Below are 25,457 nucleotides of genomic sequence, written 5' to 3'. Positions count from 1 at the left end.
AGACACAACATGTTGAGAGAGCCTTGTCCTTGTGAGTTTACTATCTATGGGAATTCGGGGGATGGGGTAGTAAACAACATGTATACCAAGAGGTGATGTGTTTTTAGGTTTGCTAGTGAGGAGCACAACTTGGCCAGAGGCTGATGTGGGAGTGGCGTAAGTTGTAGTGTGTATACTTGTTGGAAAATGTAGCTATCAAGTGTGATGCTTTTTTCAGGACCATATACTAGCACAGAGTAATAATTCATAGCAGCAATTCATAGCTGTTGCATGAAATAACTGGAGAATTGTTGCCACCCTGTCATCCTATAAATTGTAACACCAGATTACTATCAAGTGTGACCATGTTTCAGGGCCGTATACAGTCACGCTCTGTCAGTCAGTTGTAAATGGTGGTGAGAAATGACTTTGCGGTACCTCTCCCATTTGTAGAGCTGCAGGACTGTCTTACAGGATGTATACTCTGCAGAATCTGGCACCTGGCCTCCAGTACTGCAGAGTGACCAGGATCTGCTTTCCTTTCCGTCCTCTTCCCCAATGTGCATGCATACTAGAACAGCAGTGAAAAGCACCACCTGAGAGGGCGTGGACCAGAGGTTCCCAGCATCCTCTATCTATACCCAGCTGAGTATTGTGAGGTCATCAGGTAATCCTGACCAGGGCAGTTTCTAGGCAAAAATACACTCAGGGCGAGGGTGTGAAAAGTGCACCCCCTCCACGTGGAGCCAGGTATAGGGGCCTGCAGTATAGGTTAGCAAGGTCTAGTTGCACTAAGTATAGGTAGCCAACTATAAGTCCCCTCAGTATAGGTAGCTAGCCATAGGTGCCCCAGTATAGGTAGCCAGCTATAGGTCCCCACAGTATAGGTTAGCCAGGTAGGTGCCTCCAGTATAGGTATGCAGTATTGTTGTCCCGGCATAGGTTAGATAGGCAGGTGTCACCGCTATAGGTTAGATAGGTAGGTGCCCCCAGTACAGGTTAGCTAGGTGGGTGTCTCCAATATAAGTAGCCAGAATAGTTGCCCCAGTATAGGCTAGCTAGGTAGGTGCCCCCAGTATAGGCTAGCTAGGTAGGTGCCCGCAGTATAGGCTAGATAGGTAGGTTCCCCCAGTATAGGTTAGATAGGTAGATGCCCCCAATATAGGTTAGATAGGTAGCTGCCCCCAGTAAAGGCTAGATAGGTAGGTGCCCCCAGTACAGGTTAGATAGGTAGGTGCCCCCAGTATAGGCTAGATAGGTAGGTGCCTCCAGTATAGGCTAGATAGGTAGGTGCCTCCAGTATAGGCTAGATAGGTAGGTGCCTCCAGTATAGGATAGATAGGTAGCTGCCCCCCGTATAGGTTAGATAGGTAGGTATGACAAAAAAGGGAGCCTCATATACAACGTATCAAAAATATTTTTTATTCAAAAAGCATAGTGTGAATAACCCCCCCTGCCCAATTTAAAACCATAAAAATGGCTGCGGTTCCCATAGAGGATGGTAGGCCTAGCGCTAGATGAATTTGGAGTGCACTTCTATTATTCAAGCATAAGCAACAGTTACCAATAGCGTATTTCTTCTGGATCCCCTTTATGTACACTCAGGATGCTAACAATCCTTGTGATGTTCTCTATAGGTATCCAGGTCATGTGCCATATGTCATGGATAGCATATGATGAATAGACTTCAGCCTCTTACTTTAGCTCCCCTTTTTATATGCAGAACATCCACAGCAATTTTTCTAAGCAGACCGGCACTTGCCGGGACTCACCTGTCCTTTTGTATAAGTGTATTACGCTATAATGGCGGGTACTTCCGGCACTAGCAACGTCCATATGCCAGGTTCCCTTGCGTGCCACTCGTCTGCCGCCGTCCGTTTATGTGCACCGGCTACTTCAGCTGTTCGGGCGTTTTGAAGCAGGAACCAGGATGCTGGGAGGAGAGAGCGAGGCCGTACACCGAGATCCGTCACATGACCGTAGCCTCACGTGACGCATTTCACCCGGCGTCGGGTTTCTTCAGACAGGTAGGTACCTGCAATATAGGTTAGATAGGCAGCTGCCCCCAGTATAGGTTAGATAGGTAGGTACCAGCAATATAGGTTAGATAGGTAGCTGCCCCCAGTATAGGTTAGATAGGTAGGTACCAGCAATATAGGTTAGATAGGCAGCTGCCCCCAGTATAGGTTAGATAGGCAGGTACTTCCAGTATAGGTTAGATAGGTAGGTGCCCCCCAGTATAGGCTAGACGGGTAGGTGCCCCTAGTATAGGTTAGATAGGTAGGTACCCCTGTATTGGTTAGATAGGTAGGTGCCCCCAGTATAGGTTAGATAGGTAGGTACCTGCAATATAGGTTAGATAGGTAGGTGCCCCCAGTATAGGTTAGATAGGTAGGTACCTGCAATATAGGTTAGATAGGTAGCTGCCCCCAGTATAGGTTAGATAGGTAGGTACCAGCAATATAGGTTAGATAGGCAGCTGCCCCCAGTATAGGTTAGATAGGCAGCTGCCCCCAGTATAGGTTAGATAGGTAGGTACCTGCAATATAGGTTAGATAGGTAGGTGCCCCCAGTATAGGTTAGATAGGTAGGTACCTGCAATATAGGTTAGATAGGTAGCTGCCCCCAGTATAGGTTAGATAGGTAGCTGCCCCCAGTATAGGTTAGATAGGTAGATGCCCCACAGTATAGGCTAGATAGGTAGGTGCCCCCAGTATAGGTTAGATAGGTAGGTGCCCCCAGTATAGGTTAGATAGGTAGGTACCCCCAGTATAGGCTAGATAGGAGGCTGCCCCCGTATAGGTTAGATAGGTAGTTTTTCCCCGGATAGGCTAGATAGGTAGGTGCCCCCAGTATAAGTTAGATAGGTAGGTACCTCCAGTATAGGCTAGATAGGTAGGTGCCCCCAGTATAGGTTAGATAGGTAGGTGCCCCCAGTATAGGTTAGATAGGTAGCTACCCCCAGTATAGGCTAGATAGGAGGCTGCCCCCGTATAGGTTAGATAGGTAGTTTTTCCCCGGATAGGCTAGATAGGTAGGTGCCCCCAGTATAAGTTAGATAGGTAGGTACCTCCAGTATAGGCTCGATAGGTAGGTGCCCCCAGTATAGGTTAGATAGGTAGGTACCCCCAGTATAGGTTAGATAGGTAGCTGCCCCTAGTATCAGCTAGATAGGTAGGTACCCTCCTCCCCATCATGGAGGGGGGAGTCAGCCGAGGGGAGAGCGACCCAACCTCTCCCTTCCTTCCTCTCCCGGGCTGCCCTCCGTGCTCCCCCTTTGATGCAGAGTAAAGCGCAGCAGGAAGCAATGTAGAGAGCAACAGGAAGCAATGTAGAGCGCATCTGCCTGTGTTCCAATCGCCGGTCACTAGCCGCTGGTCTCCTCCTCTGCATAGCCGCTTATACACACACTATACTTCCTGCTAAACCAGTACCCCCAAACAAGAAGTATAGTGTGTATAAGCAGCTATGCAGAGGAGGAGACCAGCGGCTAGTTACCGGCGATTGGAACTCAGGCAGGTGAGTTGCTCTCTACATTTTCAATTTCACCGTGATGTTGCGCTCAGTCCTCAAGCTCCTGTGTGGCTGCTGACTATGCACAGAGACAAGTCCCAGTGAAACAAATCCAATCAATTAGACGTGCCAATGGTCCACACACGCCCAATTCAGATTGTGTTTTTATTTTTAAGGTCTCACAGACAAGAGGGTCTCCTCATAGTGAGTATTGCCTCAATACAGTACACCCTAGTGCCAACACACACTGCGTGAGGGTAATAGCTATCACCAAAAGGCAGGAGATCACCCCCCCTCTCAATCCCCACTCACCGGATGGCTTCTTTTAATAATTACACATCAAACATTTCATTCCGGCTGCACATGAAGATCTGAAGAGATGCACACCCCGCTGAAGGTCTAATGAAGATGTGCCCAGGCTGCTCGATCACCACTCGAGTACATATAGCAAAGAAGTAAAGCCGGCACCATCAAAGCTCTTTTACTTTTTATTAAAGACTGTCATACATAACAGCGACGTTTCGGAGCAGATGTTATGCTCCTTTATCAAGCTATGGCAGTCTCAAAGTGTAAGTTTTCAACAGTAGTTTATATAACACACCCACATTTTAAATTCACCAATTGTAGGCTATCAAAACATAATAGACCAATCCCCTGTCTCCACACAAGGGAGGACCTGATGGGGAACTATGCACGAAAATGTAGGAGCCAATGGAGAAAAGGAGAACTCACCTGCGTCATATGCAATCACACTCCACATCCGCATCACGCCAGGTCTGCCCCACAGCTCGGCGTCACAGTGATGGAACCACTCCCACCAGTCGCACGGACCAGATGGGAAACTGAGCGTCGAGTAGGCGGTGCTACAACGTCACATGGACGTTGTCAGGGGAACAGTGAAGACGCCACGGAGAGAGCCCCGTGCGTCTATCAAACCAGTGGATGACGTCACTGTGGTCCTGGCCAATCAGGTGGCTCCATGGTCCACCAATTGGCCGGCACGCTGTTACACCACATGGCTACGTGTAGACCAGCTTACACGTTGCCATAGCGATGTACACGCCGGGGCAGAGATGCGGATGTAGAGAGGAACACACAGAGCATAAACAGCCCAGAATAGCCACCGCGCAGCAGCAGTCACCGGGTCTCATCCAAACACAGCACATCACTTGATCTCTATAGTCCAGATTAGGAATAAAAATCAAACCACAGACATTAAGGGGAAGAATGCCCAGAAAAAATAAAAGAAAAAAGATAAAAAAGGATATGATCTTAAGATGAGATCAGTTGTAAAAAAATCTATTGTTGCAAAAAATTACAAGGAATCACAAAAGGGGCAATAGATCGTATTCACGATTCATGCCCCGTGGTTCCAAAGTGTCAAGAACACGTATCCAGTGAGCCTCGCGGCGTAACAGTAGCCTGTGTCTATCGCCACCCCGTTTTAAAGGAGGCACGCTGTCAATAATTTGACAGCGTAACTGACTAACAGAATGGTTAACTTGGGCGAAGTGACAGGCCACTGGTTGCTCCACCAGGCGTTCCCGGATAGCATGTTTATGAGCAGACAGTCTAATCTTGAATTTTTGAGTAGTCTCCCCCACATAGAGAAGGCCACAAGGGCACTTCAATATGTATATCACATATTGGGAATCACAGTTATAGATACTCCTAATCTCAAACTTGGTACCCAATCTAGGATGAGTGAAAAAGTTGCTCCTGATAACTGAGTTGCAGTGCACACAATTAAGGCACGGATACATGCCTCTCCTAGAGCCCCCACATTTTTTGTCAGAAGGTTTAATTTCAGCGTGTACAAGTTTATCCCTGAGTGTAGGGGCCCTTTTGTAAGAGAATAAAGGCGGATTCTGGAACTCAGGGACAGCGGGGAGCGACTGCGAAAGAGCACCCCAATGTTGCTTAATAATTCTCCCAACTCTTCCGGCTGCACATAAAATAAACTGGTATGTTTGCATATCACAATACCCATCCGCCGACACCGGTCACCTCACACATGCCCAGGCCGCGTCTGGTTCAGTATTCAGTTTGTGTGCGTCCTCCAAGCTCCGCCCTACGCATTTCGTCAGGATTGTGACTCAGTCAGGAGGACGCACGCAAACTGAATACTGAACCAGACGCGGCCTGGGGATGTGAGAGGTGACCGGTGTCGGCGGACGGGTGTTGTGATATGTAAACATACCAGTGTATTTTATGTGCAGCCGGAATGAAATGTTTGATGTGTAATTATTGAAAGAAGCCATCCGGTGAGCGGCGATTGAGGGGGGGGGGGGGGGGGGGGTGATCCCCTGCCTTTTGGTGATAGCTATTACCCTCACGCAATGTGTGTTGGCAGTAGGGTGTACTGTATTGAGGCAATACTCACTATGAGGAGACCCGCTTGTCTGTGTTTTTATTTTTAAGGTATCACAATCTTAATTGGGCATGTGTGGACCATTGGCGCCACTAATTGATTGGATTTGCTCTCTACATTGCTTCCTGTTACTCTCTACATTGCTTCCTGCTGCGCTTTACTCTGCATCAGAGAGGGAGCATGGAGGGCGGCCCGGGAGAGGAAGGGAGAGAGAGGTCGGGCCACTCTCCCCACAGCTGCAGCTCCCCCTCCATCACTGCGCCCCCCTCAGGGTGGCCACACGGCCCTACAAAACGGGCCTGATCCTGACTCTATGGAAGGAGTTAATAAGCCTGAGGTAGAGAATATAACCTTGTGAGCCAATCATAACCATAAAGAAAAAGTAATATTAATAAGCAGATATAAGATGGAACTGTGCCCCATTGTAGAATGGAATCTCCACTTTCACACATATCATACTTGATCAGATATCAGATACTTGACTCAGATGCTTCCAGCTAGTTGTTATGCCTGGTACATACACACCATGCAATTTCCCATCTGATAGACGGGTCCAAACGATGATTTCTGACAGGTCCAATCTGATCTGATTTCTGATCATGTTTCTGATGCATTTTTTGTAGAAGTTTTTGGAAAGTTTAATTGGAAAAACGATCTGAAATCAGATCTAATCTGTTGGAAATTATCAATTCGATCCGTCCATCTGAAGGAAATTGCATGGTGTGACCCAGGCATAACACCTATAGGATGTAGTCTTCCCAGTGAGTAAATCCTGGTACACACTTTCAATTATGATTGGCCAATCACTAACTAACCTTACCAAAATGCACTATGGGAGCCAACAGATATTGGATTTAATGAGCAGATTGTGCAGGTAAACAATCACACTACATATAGCTAGGTTCACACTTGGTCCGTTAACATATCTGTGGCTCTGTTTTTCAGGCCGGATCAAAACTGGAGCTACGGATACCAGTGTTAAAGATGGCAGTTCTCTTCACCCATAAAAAAAAAACGGATCTGTCTGCGTTCAGGGGGACCCGTTTTTAAAACCTGAACGGACGGTCCGTATTTGCAACATTTTCAAGGACCCCAACTAGCTGGAGGGAGAGCGGGGACGGGGGACCCAGGTGAGGGGGGAATGACCCCCCTCCCCACTGACGTTTCCATGGACTGGAAACGTCACCTGTGGCTTTACCCTAGCCTCTGTTTTGTTTAGAGAAAAAAATAAAAAAGGACCCTTTTAAAACGGATTTGATCCTGAACTGACAAGTGTGGACCTAGCCATAGGTGGTAATTGGTAAGTTATTGGCCAATCATAATTGAAAGTGTGTACCAGGCTACTAAACATGTCAAACGTTCCATCGTTCTGCCATGATTGGCCTGCTTGGTGTTAGTAGTTTTCAGATCATCAAATCATTATATTTGTGATCTGTTTATATAACTTTCTATTTGGCTACTAATTACCATAATTTCTGTGAACAGATCACAAATATGATTTGATGATCTGAAAACTACTAACACCAAACTGGCCAATCAGGAATCCACAGTTATGGTTACTAATGCACTTAAGGGGCCCATACAGTGGTTGATTTCAGCGATCGATCGATCAGAAATCGATTCTATCAAATTCCCCATTCGATCGATTTGCGGCCAAGTTTGATCGATTTGATCTATCTGACAGGATCGACCTAAATTTTCCATCCTGTCAGATAGATCAAATCGATCGAAAATTGGCCGCAAATCGATCGAATGGGGAATTTGATAGAATCAATTTCTGATCGATGACCCATAGAGTTGCATTGGCTCTAATGGTCCAATAATGAGTGAGTTTACTATCTATGGGAATTCGGGGGATGGGGTAGTAAACAACATGTATACCAAGAGGTGATGTGTTTTTAGGTTTGCTAGTGAGGAGCACAACTTGGCCAGAGGCTGATGTGGGAGTGGCGTAAGTTGTAGTGTGTATACCTTGCATTGGATTTAATGGTTCAATAATGCATTTAGATTGATTTTCAATAGATTTCAGGAAATCTGTTCCTATTGTGTGGTACATCAGATAGATTCCTGTCAGATTGGACTTGACAGGCATCTGCCATAAATCTATCTGATGGTCAAATCTGCTGCAAATCTATAAGTGTATGGCAACCTTTACACTCAGCTCATACTCAGTGCTTAAAACTGACTGAGGCTGGGTGCACACATAACACAGCGTGAAAGGTTGCGTTTTCTGTCATGTGTGGGGTTTTTTGTGTGTGTTTTTAGTACGTTTGCGGTTTTTCCTTGCAGATGCGTTTTTCAAGCGTTTGTGTGCATTTTTATGCATTTGTGTTTGGTATATACAAAACCCATATGTGTTTTGTATGCGCTTTTCAATTGCGTTTTATGCTAATCCCTAGGAAGACAACAGGAAGCGGAAATACATAAGAAAACAATTTTTTAAAATAAAAACGCATATAAAAGCGCATGTAAAATGCAAACATAAAACATAAAAAATGCATACCATTGCGTTCCCATTGACTTTCATTATGTGTGTTTTTTAATATTATGCAACAAAACCTGAATTTTAAAAACGCATGTTTGAAAACGCATATGCGTTTTTATATGCATTTTTCCTGCGGCCCATTGACTTCCGTTCTGCAACGTTAGCGTTTCTGCTAAGTGTGCACCTAGCCTGTATGTTCTCTATTCCATATACTTATTCTTCCTACATGCATCCTCTATGTATAACCAGCTGAGTACTGTGAGGTCATCAGGTAATCCTAGCATTCTCTATACCCAGCCGAGTTTATTGTGAGGTCATCAGGTAATCCCAGCATCCTCTATACCCAGCCGAGTATTGTGAGGTCATCAGGTAATCCCAGCATCCTCTATACCCAGCCGAGTTTATTGTGAGGTCATCAGGTAATCCCAGCATCCTCTATGTATAACCAGCTGAGTACTGTGAGGTCATCAGGTAATCCTAGCATTCTCTATACCCAGCCGAGTTTATTGTGAGGTCATCAGGTAATCCCAGCATCCTCTATACCCAGCCGAGTATTGTGAGGTCATCAGGTAATCCCAGCATCCTCTATACCCAGCTGAGTATTGTGAGGTCATCAGGTAATCCCAGCATCCTCTATACCCACCTGAGTATTGTGAGGCCATCACGTAATCCCAGCATCCTCTATACCCAGCTGAGTATTGTGAGGTCATCAGGTAATCCCAGCATCCTCTATACCCACCTGAGTATTGTGAGGCCATCACGTAATCCCAGCATCCTCTATACCCAGCTGAGTATTGTGAGGTCATCAGGTAATCCAAGCATCCTCTATCTGTACCCAGCTGAGTATTGTGAGGTCATCAGGTGGGAAAAAACAGCTATAACTGATCAGTCAAGTTTTCATCTGGAAAGACAATTTACAGCATGTCAGGACTGTTTGCATGTAAATGATAATGTATTCTGTACTAGGGATTTGATTATATTTTCTTTTCATAATTCACGCTGATGTAATGCTTCCTGAGTGAGGTTTGTTGACTTTTTTGTATATATGGACTTTGCTTACCTTTTCAATAAAACGTTTAAACAAAAAATACACACACACATATATACATATATATATATATATATATATATATATATATATATATATATATATATATATATATATATATATAGCCATCATTTCTTATGTCATTTGGTATATCTGCTTACATCGCTTTTTCTCTGGCTGCTATATATATATATAACGCTTTCATTAATATATTTGCTGTATTAAAATCCTTATGTGACTCTATGATTGATGTTTAAATAATAAAAAGAATAATTACTAAAACATTCCTTCCTTCCGTTGCAGCATCGGAGCTGCGATCAGCGGCAGAGGTGCCCCTCGGCTCGGCGGTCTCTAGGCGAATGCCTCGCTCCCGCAGCGGAGCTTTATACAGCCACAGAGCGGACCACGTTGAGAACACACACAGCCACCGCGTGCCGCTGCGCCACATTTGTGTTTCTTCTCCCGCCTCTTCGCGCGGTTTTCAGGCGATCGGTGACCCCCAAACCCGGGACCACCCGCATGTCTCCATCTCCGGACTCCGCCCCGAAGACCCGAACAGGAATCCCGGAGGAATGCCGCCGCTTTCATGTGGAAATCATACGATCCATGGGCGCCCCCTGGCGGTCACAGCGCCAGCGGTGTGAAGACGGCTGTTCGGGGGCAGATTGCGGGGGTGAGAGGGGGCAGAGAGGAGAGATCGCTGCTGGGGGTGGAGGAGGGCTCTCTGATAGACAGGTGTAATGCTATTTGGGGCCTCCAGGGGGCGGTGATGGGGAGTTATGAGCAGTTTAGTGTGATTGGAGAAGCACAAAGCCTGTCACGTGACCCCGGAGCTGTCGGCACTGGAAGCACAGATGCGGCTCCGTCACGTGCAGAGGGGAGGGGCTCTGGCACATCCCCCCCGACCCCCACATGCCTTTTTTTACATACAACAAAGGTGGCTGCAAGAAGCCACGCCCCCGCCGCGAGAAGCTCCGCCCCCCGCCGCGAGAAGCTCCGCCCCCCTATCCAGGACACTTTGGAGAGGCAGGCAGCCCTGACAGGAATTTGGGATCAGATGAGAATGTGCATCCCCCATTGCAGCACCCTCACTGAGCTCCACCCCCTTCCAACTAACTTCTCCTTTATCCACACACCGACACTGACCCCTCCCCCCACCTGCACCCACAGTACTTTCTCCCTCAAGAACCCCCCCACACACACACACACACACACACACACACTGACCCCTCCTTCCACCAATCAACACCCACTGATCCCTCACACCCCCCCCCCCCCCACCCCACCCCCAAAACCCACAGTAACTTCTTCCTCATCCAACACACACACCCCCTACACCCACACTGGCCTCTCCCTCCACCAATCACCTACACTGACCCATCACCCCCCCCTAGAACCCACAGTAACTTCATACCCCCCCCCCCCCACACACACACCCACACACACACTGACCTCACCCTCCACCCACACTAACCTCTCCATCATCCACACTGACCTCTCCCACCCCCCACAATCCACTCTAACTTCTCCCTTCCCTGACAATCATACTGACCTCTCCCTTCCCCGACAATCACAATGACCTCTACCTTCCCCCACCCCCTACACTAACCTGTCCCAACCCCCGGAACCCACACTAACCTCTCCCTTTCCCGACAACCACACTGACCTCTCCCTTCCTCGACAATCACACTGACCTCTCCCTTCCCCCACCCCCTACACTAACCTCTCCCACCCCCCAGAACCCACACTAACTTCTCCCTTCCCCAACAACCACACTGACCTGTCCCTCCCCCGACACCCACACTGACCCCCGCCCAGCACCCATCCTGACCTCTTCCTCCTCCCAGCACCTACACTGAGTTCTCCCTCCTCCAGCACAAGTGGCATAGGAATCTCCATAGGAGCCATAGTAGCTGCTATGGCGGCCTTAGCCAAGGGTCCTATTCTCTTTACCGGCGATAGGGGGGTCTGCTGCGAGCCTCATGGAGACCCATGGCGGTCTACCTGAAGTGTACAGCTAGCAAAGGGGGGACATTTCACCCTGGGCCGGCTGCACTAATGCAATAGAAAATACAGCTGTAACACCGCGACCACTCGATTAGCTCCGCCCCCTCCTCTGTACCTTTCCACCTGGCTGTCATGCCTCTTTGTTGCTTTCTGTGTTGGGTGCCAGGGATGTGATGCTCCTGTCATGCTCCTGCTATTTGCTGCTGTAGTGCTGTGCTCCGCCCCTCCGTCCTGGAACTTTCAATCTGGAAACCGTGGCGCAAGTGCCACATGTAACATTGCTGAATTTTCCCTATGGGCTAAAGTGCTGTATTTTCCCTATGGTCTAAAGTGCTATATTTTCCCTATGGGCTAAAGTGCTGCATTTTCCATATGGTCTAATGTGCTGCATTTTATATATTGGCTAACATGCTGCATTTTATATATGGGCCAATATGCTGCATTTTATATATATACTAACATGCTGCATTTTATATATGGGTCAATATGCTGCATTTTATATATGGACTAACATGCTGCATTTTATATATGGGTCAATATGCTGCATTTTGTTTATTGGCTAACGTGCTGCATTTTGTATACGGGCTAACGTGCTGCGTTTTATATATGGGCTAACGTGCTGCATTTTGTATACGGGCTAATGTGCTGCATTTTGTATACGGGCTAACGTGCTGCATTTTGTATACGGGCTAACGTGCTGCATTTTGTATACGGGCTAACGTGCTGCATTTTGTATACGGGCTAACGTGCTGCGTGTTGTATATGGGCTAACGTGCTGCGTTTTGTATACGGGCTAACGTGCTGCGTTCATTATACGGGCTAACGTGCTGCGTTTTGTATACGGGCTAACGTGCTGCGTTTTGTATACGGGCTAACGTGCTGCGTTTTGTATACGGTCTAACGTGCTGCGTTTTGTATACGGTCTAACGTGCTGCGTTTTGTCTACGGGCTAACGTGCTGCGTTTTGTCTACGGGCTAACGTGCTGCGTTTTGTATACGGGCTACCGTGCTGCATTTTCCCTATGGGCTAAAGTGCTGTATTTTCCCTATGGTCTAAAGTGCTGTATTTTCCCTATGGGCTAAAGTGCTGCATTTTCCATATGGTCTAATGTGCTGCATTTTATATATTGGCTAACATGCTGCATTTTATATATTGGCTAACGTGCTGCATTTTATATATTGGCTAACATGCTGCATTTTATATATGGGCCAATATGCTGCATTTTATATATATACACTAACATGCTGCATTTTATATATGGGTCAATATGCTGCATTTTATATATGGACTAACATGCTGCATTTTATATATGGGTCAATATGCTGCATTTTGTTTATTGGCTAACGTGCTGCATTTTGTATACGGGCTAACGTGCTGCGTTTTATATATGGGCTAACGTGCTGCATTTTGTATACGGGCTAATGTGCTGCATTTTGTATACGGGCTAACGTGCTGCGTGTTGTATATGGGCTAACGTGCTGCGTTTTGTATACGGGCTAACGTGCTGCGTTCGTTATACGGGCTAACGTGCTGCGTTTTGTATACAGGCTAACGTGCTGCGTTTTGTATACGGGCTAACGTGCTGCGTTTTGTATACAGGCTAACGTGCTGCGTTTTGTATACGGTCTAACGTGCTGCGTTTTGTATACGGTCTAACGTGCTGCGTTTTGTATACGGGCTAGCGTGCTGCGTTTTGTCTACGGGCTAACGTGCTGCGTTTTGTCTACGGGCTAACGTGCTGCGTTTTGTCTACGGGCTAACGTGCTGCGTTTTGTATACGGGCTACCGTGCTGCGTTTTGTATACGGGCTAACGTGCTGCGTGTTGTATACGGGCTAACGTGCTGCGTTTTGTATACGGGCTAACGTACTGCATTTTGTATACGGGCTAACGTACTGAATTTTGTATACGGACTAACGTGCTGCATTTTGTATTCGGGCTAACATGCTGCGTTTTGTATTCGGGCTAACGTGCTGCGTTTTGTATTCGGGTTAACGTGCTGCGTTTTATATATGGGCTAACGTGCTGCGTTTTGTATACGGGCTAACGTGCTGCGTTTTGTATACAGGCTAACGTGCTGCGTTTTGTATACGGTCTAACGTGCTGCGTTTTGTAATCGGGCTAACGTGCTGCATTTTGTATTCGGGCTAACGTGCTGCATTTTGTATTCGGGTTAACGTGCTGCGTTTTGTATATGGGCTAACATGCTGCGTTTTGTATACGAGCTAACGTGCTGCGTTTTGTATACGGGCTAACGGGCTGCATTTTGTATACGGGCTAATGTGCTGATTTTTGTATACGGGCTAATGTGCTGCGTTTTGTATACGGTCTAACGGGCTGCATTTTGTACACGGGCTAACGTGCTGATTTTTGTATTCGGGTTAACGTGCTGCGTTTTGTATACGGGCTAACGTGCTGCGTTTTTTATACGGGCTAACGTGCTGCGTTTTTTATACGGGCTAACGTGCTGCGTTTTGTATACGGGCTAACGTGCTGCATTTTGTATATGGGCTAATGTGCTGCATTTTGTATATGGGCTAATGTGCTGCATTTTGTATATGGGCTAACGTGCTGCATTTTGTATATGGGCTAACGTGCTGCATTTTGTATATGGGCTAACGTGCTGCATTTGTATATGGGCTAATGTCCTGTGTTTTGTATATGGGCTAACATGCTGCATTTTCTGTATGGGCTAACATGCTGCATTTTATATATGGTTTAAGATGCTGCATTTTCTATGTGGGCAAACATGCTTCTTTTTGTATATGGACTGCATTTTCTATATGGGCTAACATGCTCATTTTATTTTTGGGCTAGCCAACTTATTTTCTATATAGGCAAATGTGCTGCATTTTCCGTATGGTCTAACGTGCTGCATTTTATATATGGGCTTACGTGCTACATTCTCTATATGTGCTAACATGCTGCATTTTCTATATGAGCTAACATGCTGCATTTTATATAAGGGCTTACATGCTGATGACCTGGCGTTACCCGGGTATGTATTTGGCTGGTGTTGGCTCTGCCCACTTTTTCTAACCCTAACACACAATTACTCAATGACCAAGTTTGTGAGCTTTGTGGTCTTTGGCATCAATAATTTGCATTGAAATGAAACAAATCTGATTGGCGGTGGCTCCACCCCTTTTCTGAATTTGATCCCCAGTCACCCAATGACCAACTGTACCAGGTTTGAGGTTTGCGCCATTAACAGTGCAAGAATGGCAGCAATTAAATATTCCCTGTGAAAATCAATAGGTGAATTCTGATTGGCTTTTGTAGGCTCCACCCACTTTTCTGAATATTAATCCCAGTCACCCAGTGGCCAACTGTGCAAAGTTTGAGAACCCTGCTATTACCAGTGTAAGAATGGCTGCAGTTTACATTTTCCCAGTGAAATTTGTATTTGTCTCCGCCCACTTTTTGGTTATGGGGATAAAAAGTATCCTATATGTTATTTCAGGTAATATACTATGTGTGTGCCAAATTTCATTCAAATTCCTTCAGCCATTTTTGCGTGATCGAGTAGCAAACATCCGAACTTCCCCTTTTATAATATTAGTAGGATATGCTGCATTTTATAGATGGTCTACATTTTCTGTCTGGGCTAATATGCTCATTTTATGTGTGGCCTAATCTTTTTAACTTCTATATGGGCTAATGTGCTTCATTTTCTGTATGGGCTAATGTGCTGCAATTCATATATAGGCTGCTGTTTCTATATGGATTAACCTGCTTATTTTCTATATGGGCTAACATGCTTCATTTTATTAATGGGCTGCATTTTGTTTATGGGCTAATGTGCTGCTTTTTATATATGGACTGCATTATGTATATGGGCTAACGTGCTGTATTTTCCATATGGGCTAATGTGCTGCATTTTCCATATGGGCTAAAGTGCTGCATTTTCCATATGGGCTAACGTGCTGCATTTTCCATATGGGCTGGTAAAAAGAGTGGCACTCATATAAAGCAGGGATATGGGTGCCAAAGCCTCAAAGGATCCTCACACCTCTGGATCCAATTCGTGTAGTAGAAGTATTGGAGGCTGACACTTCCAAACGTGAAAAAAGCTCTTTATTGAAGCATTAAAATTAGTGGTAATACAGCTGTATTACCACAAATTTTAATGTTTCAATAAAGAGCTTTTTTCACGTTTGGAAGTACCAGCCTCCAATACTTCTACTCTTCCATATGGGCTAACGTGCTGCATTTTGTATATGGGCTAACGTGCTGCATTTTCCATATGGGCTAAAGTGCTGCATTTTCCATATGGGCTAAAGTGCTGCATTTTCCATATGGACTAAAGTGCTACATTTTCCATATGGGCCAATGTGCTGCATTTTATATATGGGCTGCATTCGGAGAAGTGATTTTTAGCACTGCTAGATTTGAGCGCAGCCGGCGCCACCATAGACTATTATAGGAATCACATCACACAGCGCTCAGTGAGTAACGTTGGCGCTGTCAGAAGACAGAGCCGAAGTTGCTTAAATCACACAATAAATCGGCCTCCAGCAATCGCTGGAAGCCAAATTATATCATTCCCCCCTATCCATGGCGGCCTGGAGGAGGAATAGTAATTAACACGGCCCGGACTTGTGCAGAAGCAGGATCAGCCAGGGCCGGCCCGCTCATGAGGCGGGGTGAAACTTTTACCTCAGGCGGCAAATTTCTAGGGGCGGCATCCGCCCGTCGGAGGGTGCGGGGAGCCGGCCGCCCAGCTGGAGGGGTAGCGGGCAGGACGGGGGTATTGGGCCTAGCGGCGGGGAGGGGGGTCGGACCCCCCCTCCATCGCCTGGGTCCCCGTCCTCCGCTCCCCTCCAGCCTTAAATACATCAGAACTAGCGCAACTCGTAAGAGGCAGTGGGCGGGGAGGACTCACCTCTTCCTCGCTCGATTCAGCGTGCGCTCCACTGACGTCACTTCCTGCACGCCGCCCACTGTATTGTAAATGGACGGCGCTGCAGGAAGGGACGTCAGTGGAGCGCACGCTGGATCGAGCGAGGAAGAGGTGAGTCCTCCCCGCCCACTGCCTCTTACGAGTTGCGCTAGTTCTGATGTATTTAAGGCTGGAGGGGAGCGGAGGACGGGGACCCAGGCGAGGGAGGGGGGGGGGTCCGACCCCCCTCCCCGCCGCTAGGCACAATACCCCCGCCCTGCCCGCTACCCCTCCAGCTCGGCGGCGGCAGCAATAATTTTTTTAAAAATTTGCCTCAGGCGGCAAAAAGTCTCGGGCCGGCCCTGGGATCAGCTATATACCTGCTGTGTCCTGTGCCCAAGTCTACCGGGCTGATTTCACATGTATGCACTACATTTTCTATACTGGCTAATGTGCTGCATTTTATGATATGTGAGATGGGCCCCTGTATTGGAGGGGGGGGGGAGGTTAGAAGCTGTGCCCCCACAGCTCTGGAACCCCCTGCAGTCACTGGGGCTGCTCTCTGTGGTTACACCTCTGGTATAGATATTGTGGGGACTGCTTGAGTGTCCTGAACGTAACTGCACAACACTTATAAAGCATATACAGTATATTAGAATCTTGCTGCTCAAATAAATTGTTCAAGTAGTCTGAAGTGTGTGTCCAGGTGCCCCCAATGTTCCTGGCATTCCCTTCAGCCATTGCACACTTTAGGTCAGCATTGTCTGACAGTTATCTTCTATTGTTTTTCCTACACCTCCAGCTCACCCCTTTTCCCCTCCCCTTTCCATACAACAGAACAGGCTACTCAGCAGATAGCCCGCTAGCATGCCTATACAGAGATCATTCCTAAATTACCACCTTGAAGTAATGTTTTTTATGTGAATGGAGTCATTCATATTTTAATAATATTAATCAACGTTTATAACAGTATTGATAAATTAAATGTTTTGTTTCCATAACCTCCTCAAGCCCTTGTCGAATAAGTTCTGGATCGGTGGGATCAAGGAGGATTGAGAAGACTCTGAACTCTCCAGAGGCTTCCCACTACTGAGGTAAGTGTTCAATTATCTTTTTTTCACTTCAGGTACCCTTGAAAGGATGCACGAGGTGACATGATGACATAGACATGTGTATGTACAGCGCCAAGCATACAAATAACTATGCTGTGTTCCTTTTTTTCTTTCCCTGCCTGAAAGAGTTAAACATCAGGCATGCAAGTGACTGGCTTGGGACTGGGTGGGACCACAGCGTAACCCTCACTGATAAGGAATTCCAGCTATAATACAGAAAATGGCTTCTGAGAGCAGAAAATAGATTAAAAAGGGTCAACAGTTCATAGATTGTAGCTCTGGCATACTTCAATAAAGGGCTATTGAGCAGAGACAATGAAACAGTAAAAACTTAAAAAGTAGATTTAAATATTAAATAAAACTGGGATATCTAAAAAAACAACAACACATTTTTAGGAGGAGGATCAGGGCATAGGGGCCAAGGTCGCAGCAGTTGCCTGTGCAACCGGGCCCCTGAGGGGCCCGCTTGTTCCTACCACAGTGCTGCCATTGAGGGAGTCATCAGATACTAACTTCGCCACGATCCACGCTCTGCAGCTACAAACTTCTTCCTGTTCTTGTGCTCCATCTCACATTAAGAGTGCTCCCTAGGGGCGCTCTTGCTGTGAGCTGGAACATAGGACAGGAAGAATTTTGTAGCTGCAGAGCGTGGATCTTGGCCGAAGTGACTATCCGATGACAGCTGAGCCACTGCTGCTGCATACCCCCTCCGCCTGGCTACCTATATAGAGGCATCTGATTCTGACTATCTATACAGAGCCATCTAATCCTGGCTACCTATAAAGAAGCATCTAATCCTGGCTATACAGAGGCATCTAATCCTGACTACCTAACCAAAGGCATCTAATCCTGACTATCTGCACAGAGGCATCTAATACTGACTATCTATACAGAGGCATCTAATCCTGGCTATACAGATGCATCTAATCCTGACTACCTATACAGAGGCATCTAATACTGACTATCTATACAGAGGCATTGAATCCTGACTATACAGAGGCATCGAATCCTGACTACTATACAGAGACATCTAATCCTGACTATACAGAGGCATCGAATCTTGACTACCTATACACAGCCATCTAATACTGACTACCTATACAGAGGCATCTGATCCTGACTACCTATACAGAGGCATCTAATCCTGTCTACCTATACTGCGGCATCTAATCCTGACTACCTATACAGAGGCATCTAATCCTGACTACCTATACAGAAGTATCTAATCCTGGCTACCTATACAGAGGCATCTAATCCTGACTACCTATACAGAAGCATCTAATCCTGGCTACCTATACAGAGGCATCTAATCCTGACTATCTATACAGAAGCATCTAATCCTGGCTACCTATACAGAGGCATATAATCCTGACTTCCTATACAGAAGCATCTAATCCTGGCTATCTATACAGAGGCATCTAATCCTGACTATCTATACAGAGGCATCTAATCCTGACTACTTCTACAAAAGCATCTAATCCTGGCTACCTATACATAAGCGTTTCCTTCCGGGTACCACTTAACAATGCCGCCCATGCCCCCTGCATCAGCGTGTAGCTGCATACGGAGGTCCACCAAGTTTGTAGCTGCAGAGAGTGGATCCTGGCCGAAGTGACTATCCGATGACAGCTGAGCCTCTGCTGCTGTGTCCCCCCTCCGCATGGCTACCTATATAGAGGCATCTAATACTGACTATCTATACAGAGCCATCTAATCCTGGCTACCTATAAAGAAGCATCTAATCCTGGCTATACAGAGGCATCTAATCCTGACTACCTATACAGAGGCATCTAATCCTGGCTACCTATACAGAGGCATCTAATACTGACTATCTATACAGAGGCATCTAATCCTGACTACCTATACACAGCCATCTAATACTGACTATCTATACAGAGGCATCTAATCCTGACTACCTACACAGAGGCATCTAATCCTGACTATCTATACAGAGGCATCGAATCCTGACTATACAGAGGCATTGAATCCTGACTATACAGAGGCATCGAATCCTGACTACCTATACAGAGCCATCTAATCCTGACTACCTATACAGAGCCATCTAATCCTGACTATCTATGCAGAGGCATCTAATACTGACTATCTATACAGAGGCATCTAATCCTGACTATACAGAGGCATCTAATCTTGACTACCTATACACAGCCATCTAATACTGACTACCTATACAGAAACATCTAATCCTGACTACCTACACAGAGGCATCTAATCCTGACTATCTATACAGAGGCATCTAATCCTGACTACCTATACAGAGGCATCTAATCCTGACTACCTATACAGAGGCATCTAATCCTGACTACCTATACAGAGGCATCTAATCCTGACTACCTATACAGAAGCATCTAATCCTGGCTACCTATACAGAGGCATCTAATCCTGGCTACCTATACAGAGGCATCTAATACTGACTATCTATACAGAGGAATCTAATCCTGACTACCTATACACAGCCATCTAATACTGACTATCTATACAGAGGCATCTAATCCTGACTACCTACACAGAGGCATCTAATCCTGACTATCTATACAGAGGCATCGAATCCTGACTATACAGAGGCATTGAATCCTGACTACCTATACAGAGCCATCTAATCTTGACTATCTATGCAGAGGCATCTAATCCTGACTATCTATACATAGGCATCTAATCCTGACTATACAGAGGCATCTAATCTTGACTACCTATACACAGCCATCTAATACTGACTACCTATACAGAAGCATCTAATCCTGACTACCTACACAGAGGCATCTAATCCTGACTATCTATATAGAGGCATCTAATCCTGACTACCTATACAGAGGCATCTAATCCTGACTACCTATACAGAGGCATCTAATCCTGACTACCTATACAGAAGCATCTAATACTGGCTACCTATACAGGGGCATCTAATCCTGACTACCTATACAGAAGCATCTAATCCTGGCTACCTATACAGAGGCATCTAATCCTGACTATCTATACAGAAGCATCTAATCCTGGCTACCTATACAGAGGCATATAATCCTGACTTCCTATACAGAAGCATCTAATCCTGGCTACCTATACAGAGGCATCTAATCCTGACTATCTATACAGAGGCATCTAATCCTGACTATACAGAGGCATCTAATCTTGACTACCTATACACAGCCATCTAATACTGACTACCTATACAGAAGCATCTAATCCTGACTACCTACACAGAGGCATCTAATCCTGACTATCTATATAGAGGCATCTAATCCTGACTACCTATACAGAGGCATCTAATCCTGACTACCTATACAGAGGCATCTAATCCTGACTACCTATACAGAAGCATCTAATACTGGCTACCTATACAGGGGCATCTAATCCTGACTACCTATACAGAAGCATCTAATCCTGGCTACCTATACAGAGGCATCTAATCCTGACTATCTATACAGAAGCATCTAATCCTGGCTACCTATACAGAGGCATATAATCCTGACTTCCTATACAGAAGCATCTAATCCTGGCTACCTATACAGAGGCATCTAATCCTGACTATACAGAGGCATCTAATCTTGACTACCTATACACAGCCATCTAATACTGACTACCTATACAGAAGCATCTAATCCTGACTACCTACACAGAGGCATCTAATCCTGACTATCTATATAGAGGCATCTAATCCTGACTACCTATACAGAGGCATCTAATCCTGACTACCTATACAGAGGCATCTAATCCTGACTACCTATACAGAAGCATCTAATACTGGCTACCTATACAGGGGCATCTAATCCTGACTACCTATACAGAAGCATCTAATCCTGGCTACCTATACAGAGGCATCTAATCCTGACTATCTATACAGAAGCATCTAATCCTGGCTACCTATACAGAGGCATATAATCCTGACTTCCTATACAGAAGCATCTAATCCTGGCTACCTATACAGAGGCATCTAATCCTGACTATACAGAGGCATCTAATCTTGACTACCTATACACAGCCATCTAATACTGACTACCTATACAGAAGCATCTAATCCTGACTACCTACACAGAGGCATCTAATCCTGACTATCTATACAGAGGCATCTAATCCTGACTACCTATACAGAGGCATCTAATCCTGACTACCTATACAGAGGCATCTAATCCTGACTACCTATACAGAAGCATCTAATACTGGCTACCTATACAGGGGCATCTAATCCTGACTACCTATACAGAAGCATCTAATCCTGGCTACCTATACAGAGGCATCGAATCCTGACTATCTATACAGAAGCATCTAATCCTGACTACCTATACAGAAGCATCTAATCCTGACTACCTACACAGAGGCATCTAATCCTGACTATCTATATAGAGGCATCTAATCCTGACTACCTATACAGAGGCATCTAATCCTGACTACCTATACAGAGGCATCTAATCCTGACTACCTATACAGAGGCATCTAATCCTGACTACCTATACAGAAGCATCTAATACTGGCTACCTATACAGGGGCATCTAATCCTGACTACCTATACAGAGGCATCTAATCCTGACTATCTATACAGAGCTATCCAATTCTGGCTACCTATACAGTGCCATCTAATCCTGGCTACCTACACAGAGCTATCTAATCCTTGCTACCTATACAGAGCCATCTAATCCTGACTACCTTTACAGAGGCATCTAATCCTGACTATCTATACAGAGGCATCTAATCCTGGCTATCTATACAGAGGCATCTAATCCGGACTACTTCTACAGAGGCATCTAATCCTGGCTATCTATACAGAGGCATCTAATCCGGACTATCTATACAGAGGCATCTAATCCTGATTACTTCTACAGAGGCATCTAATCCTGACTACTACAGAGGCATCTAATCCTGGCTACCTATACAGAAGCGTTTCCTTCCGGGTACCACATAACAACGCCACCCATGCCCACTGCATCAGCGTGTAGCTGCATACGGAGGTCCACCGTGTGTCATCCACCCAGCACTCTGAAGCCCTGTGTTATGGACTTAGCAGCATCTTGAGACCAGATAGGAAGCAGTTGTCCAATGGATTGAATAGAGATTTCTGCTTTACAACAGTAGCTTCGTTTGTCTCTGGGCGGCAATGTCTTGTGCTTCCACATGCTGCATCGCTTGCTTTTGTACACGCTTCATGGTGCCATATTCCATACTCAAGAGTGCTAACTGATTCAATAACTACGATTGAGTTGTGATCTGGACACTCTGCTGGAATAGTGTGGACACTGCCGGAATTATTGCGTTGGCAATTGTTTGAGGAATGAGAGCATCAGCTTAAGGTGCCAAGCATTATTGCTTTTTCATCATGAATTGTGCTTGATGCTATTAACATGCAAATAAATATCTGGGGATTGCGACCAGAGATACCTGCTCTCTGAAATGTTGCTTATAGCTAGTAGGTGTAGTCCAGCGGACCATTTCTGGCAGGTAGTTGTAGGTGGTGTATGAATGACATTACAACGTTGGCCGGCCATACTGTTTTTAATATTTTGACAGATCTGTCAGATATTTTACAAGATGTTTGTCTGAGTATGCACTTTAACTTTTTCTAATGCACTAATAAAGTGACAACACAGTGGGTTTGTTGGACATACACGCTCATTAGTGTTTTATTTTTTGGGCAACTTTTAAGAAGAAAATAAACGCAGTGGGCAGCATTTCAACAGAAAATAAACGCAGTGGGCAACATTTCAGCAGAAAATAAACGCAGTGGGCCACATTTCAGCAGGAAATAACGCAGTGGGCAACATTTCAGCAGAAAATAAACGCAGTGGGCAACATTTCAGCAGAAAATAATGCAGTGGGCCACATTTCAGCAGAAAATAACACAATGTGGGCAACATTTCAGCAGAAAATAAACGCAGTGGGCAACATTTCAGCAGAAAATAAACGCAATGAGGGCAGCTTTTCACCAGAAAATAAACACAGTGAGTGCAGCTTTTCACCTGAAAATAAACGCAATGATGGCAGCATTTCACCAGAAAATAAACACAATGAGGGCAGCTTTTCACCAGAAAATAAACACAGTGAGTGCAGCTTTTCACCAGAAAATAAACGCAATGATGGCGGCATTTCACCAGAAAATAAACGCAATGAGGGCAGCTTTTCACCAGAAAATAAACGCAATGATGGCAGCTTTTCACCAAAAATAAACGCAAAGATGGCAGCATTTCACCTGCAAAGAAAAAAAAATTTACTCACCTGACAGAAGTCTCCTCTCCCGGCGGTCTCTGGTGTGCAGTTCCCCAGATGATGCTCCTGCAGTCTCCCGCGCTGACAGGCAGAATGCAGGGCTACAAGAAGATGGCGCCCGAAGCCCTGTACTGGAGACACAAATAGTCTCCAGTGCAGGGCTTCGGGCGTCATCTTCCCGTAGCCCTGCAGACTGGAGCGGGGCTGCGGGCTATGAACTGTTAAATCCGGGACATAGCGCAGCAGCGATGGCGTGTCTGCAGATGAGGCTATGCGTGCTGGGTCTAGCACGCGTGCCATAGGTTCGCCATAGCTGATCTATACTAAGGTACCTATTCCTGACTACCTATAAAGAGGCATCTAATCCTGACTATCTATACTGAGGTACCTATTCCTGACTGTAGAGAGGCATTTAATCCTGGCTATCTATACTGAGGTACCTATTCCTGACTATATACAGAGGCATATAATCCTGGTGTATACTGAGGTAACTATTCCTGACTATCTATACAGAGGCATCTAATCCTGACTATCTATACTGAGGCATCTAATCCTGGCTACCTATAAAGAGGCATCTAATCCTGACTATCTATAGAGAGGCATCTAATCCTGGCTACCTATACTGAGGCCTCTAATCCTGACTATACAGAGGCATCTAATCCTGGCTATCTATACTGAGGCATCTAATCCTGACTATACAGAGGCATCTAATCCTGGCTATCTATACTGAGGTACCTATTCCTGACTATGTATACAGAGGCATCTAATCCTGACTATACTGAGGCATCTAATCCTGGCTACCTATACTGAGGTACCTATTCCTGACTATAGAGAGGCATCTAATCCTGGCTACCTATACTGAGGTACCTATTCCTGACTATGTATACAGAGGCATCTAATCCTGACTATACTGAGGCATCTAATCCTGGCTACCTATACTGAGGTACCTATTCCTGACTATAGAGAGGCATCTAATCCTGGCTACCTATACTGAGGTACCTGTTCCTGACTATCTATACAGAGGCATCTAATCCTGACTACCTATACAGAGGCATCGAATCCTGACTACCTATACAGAGGCATCTAATCCTGGCTACCTATACTACGGCATCTAATCCTGACTACCTATACAGAGGCATCTAATCCTGACTACCTATACAGAAGCATCTAATCCTGGCTACCTATACAGGGGCATCTAATACTGACTACCTATACAGAAGCATCTAATCCTGGCTACCTATACAGAGGCATCTAATCCTGACTATCTATACAGAAGCATCTAATCCTGGCTACCTATACAGAGGCATATAATCCTGACTTCCTATACAGAAGCATCTAATCCTGGCTACCTATACAGAGGCATCTAATCCTGACTACTTCTACTACAAAAGCATCTAATCCTGGCTACCTATACATAAGCGTTTCCTTCCGGGTACCACGTAACAATGCCGCCTATGCCCCCTGCATCAGCGTGTAGCTGCATACGGAGGTCCACCAAGTTTGTAGCTGCAGAGAGTGGATCCTCGCCGAAGTGACTATCCGATGACAGCTGAGCCTCTGCTGCTGTGTCCCCCCTCCGCATGGCTACCTATATAGAGGCATCTAATCCTGACTATACAGAGGCATCGAATCCTGACTATACAGAGGCATTGAATCTTGACTATACAGAGGCATCGAATCCTGACTACCTATACAGAGCCATCGAATCCTGACTACCTATACAGAGCCATCTAATCCTGACTATCTATGCAGAGGCACCTAATACTGACTATCTATACAGAGGCATCTAATCCTGACTATACAGAGGCATCTAATCCTGACTACCTATACAGAGCCATCTAATACTGACT

At 45.7% G+C, this 25,457-nt stretch overlaps 1 long non-coding RNA gene across 1 annotated transcript in view; it reads left to right on the top strand.

The window, feature by feature from the left end:
• Positions 1 to 17,302: 17,302 nt before the first annotated feature.
• The window catches only part of LOC137541313 (uncharacterized), a 55,112-nt gene continuing 46,957 nt past the window's right edge, over positions 17,303 to 25,457 (top strand). Inside the window, exon 1 of the long non-coding RNA XR_011025122.1 lies at positions 17,303 to 17,379. This is a non-coding gene — a long non-coding RNA (uncharacterized lncRNA). The remainder of the gene's footprint in view (positions 17,380 to 25,457) is intronic.

Source organism: Hyperolius riggenbachi, chromosome 12 (genome assembly GCF_040937935.1).
Source record: "Hyperolius riggenbachi isolate aHypRig1 chromosome 12, aHypRig1.pri, whole genome shotgun sequence".
Taxonomy (NCBI): domain Eukaryota; kingdom Metazoa; phylum Chordata; class Amphibia; order Anura; family Hyperoliidae; genus Hyperolius; species Hyperolius riggenbachi.
The sequence above is the reverse complement of the archived record's forward strand: the minus strand, read 5'-3'. Positions and strand labels throughout refer to the sequence as shown.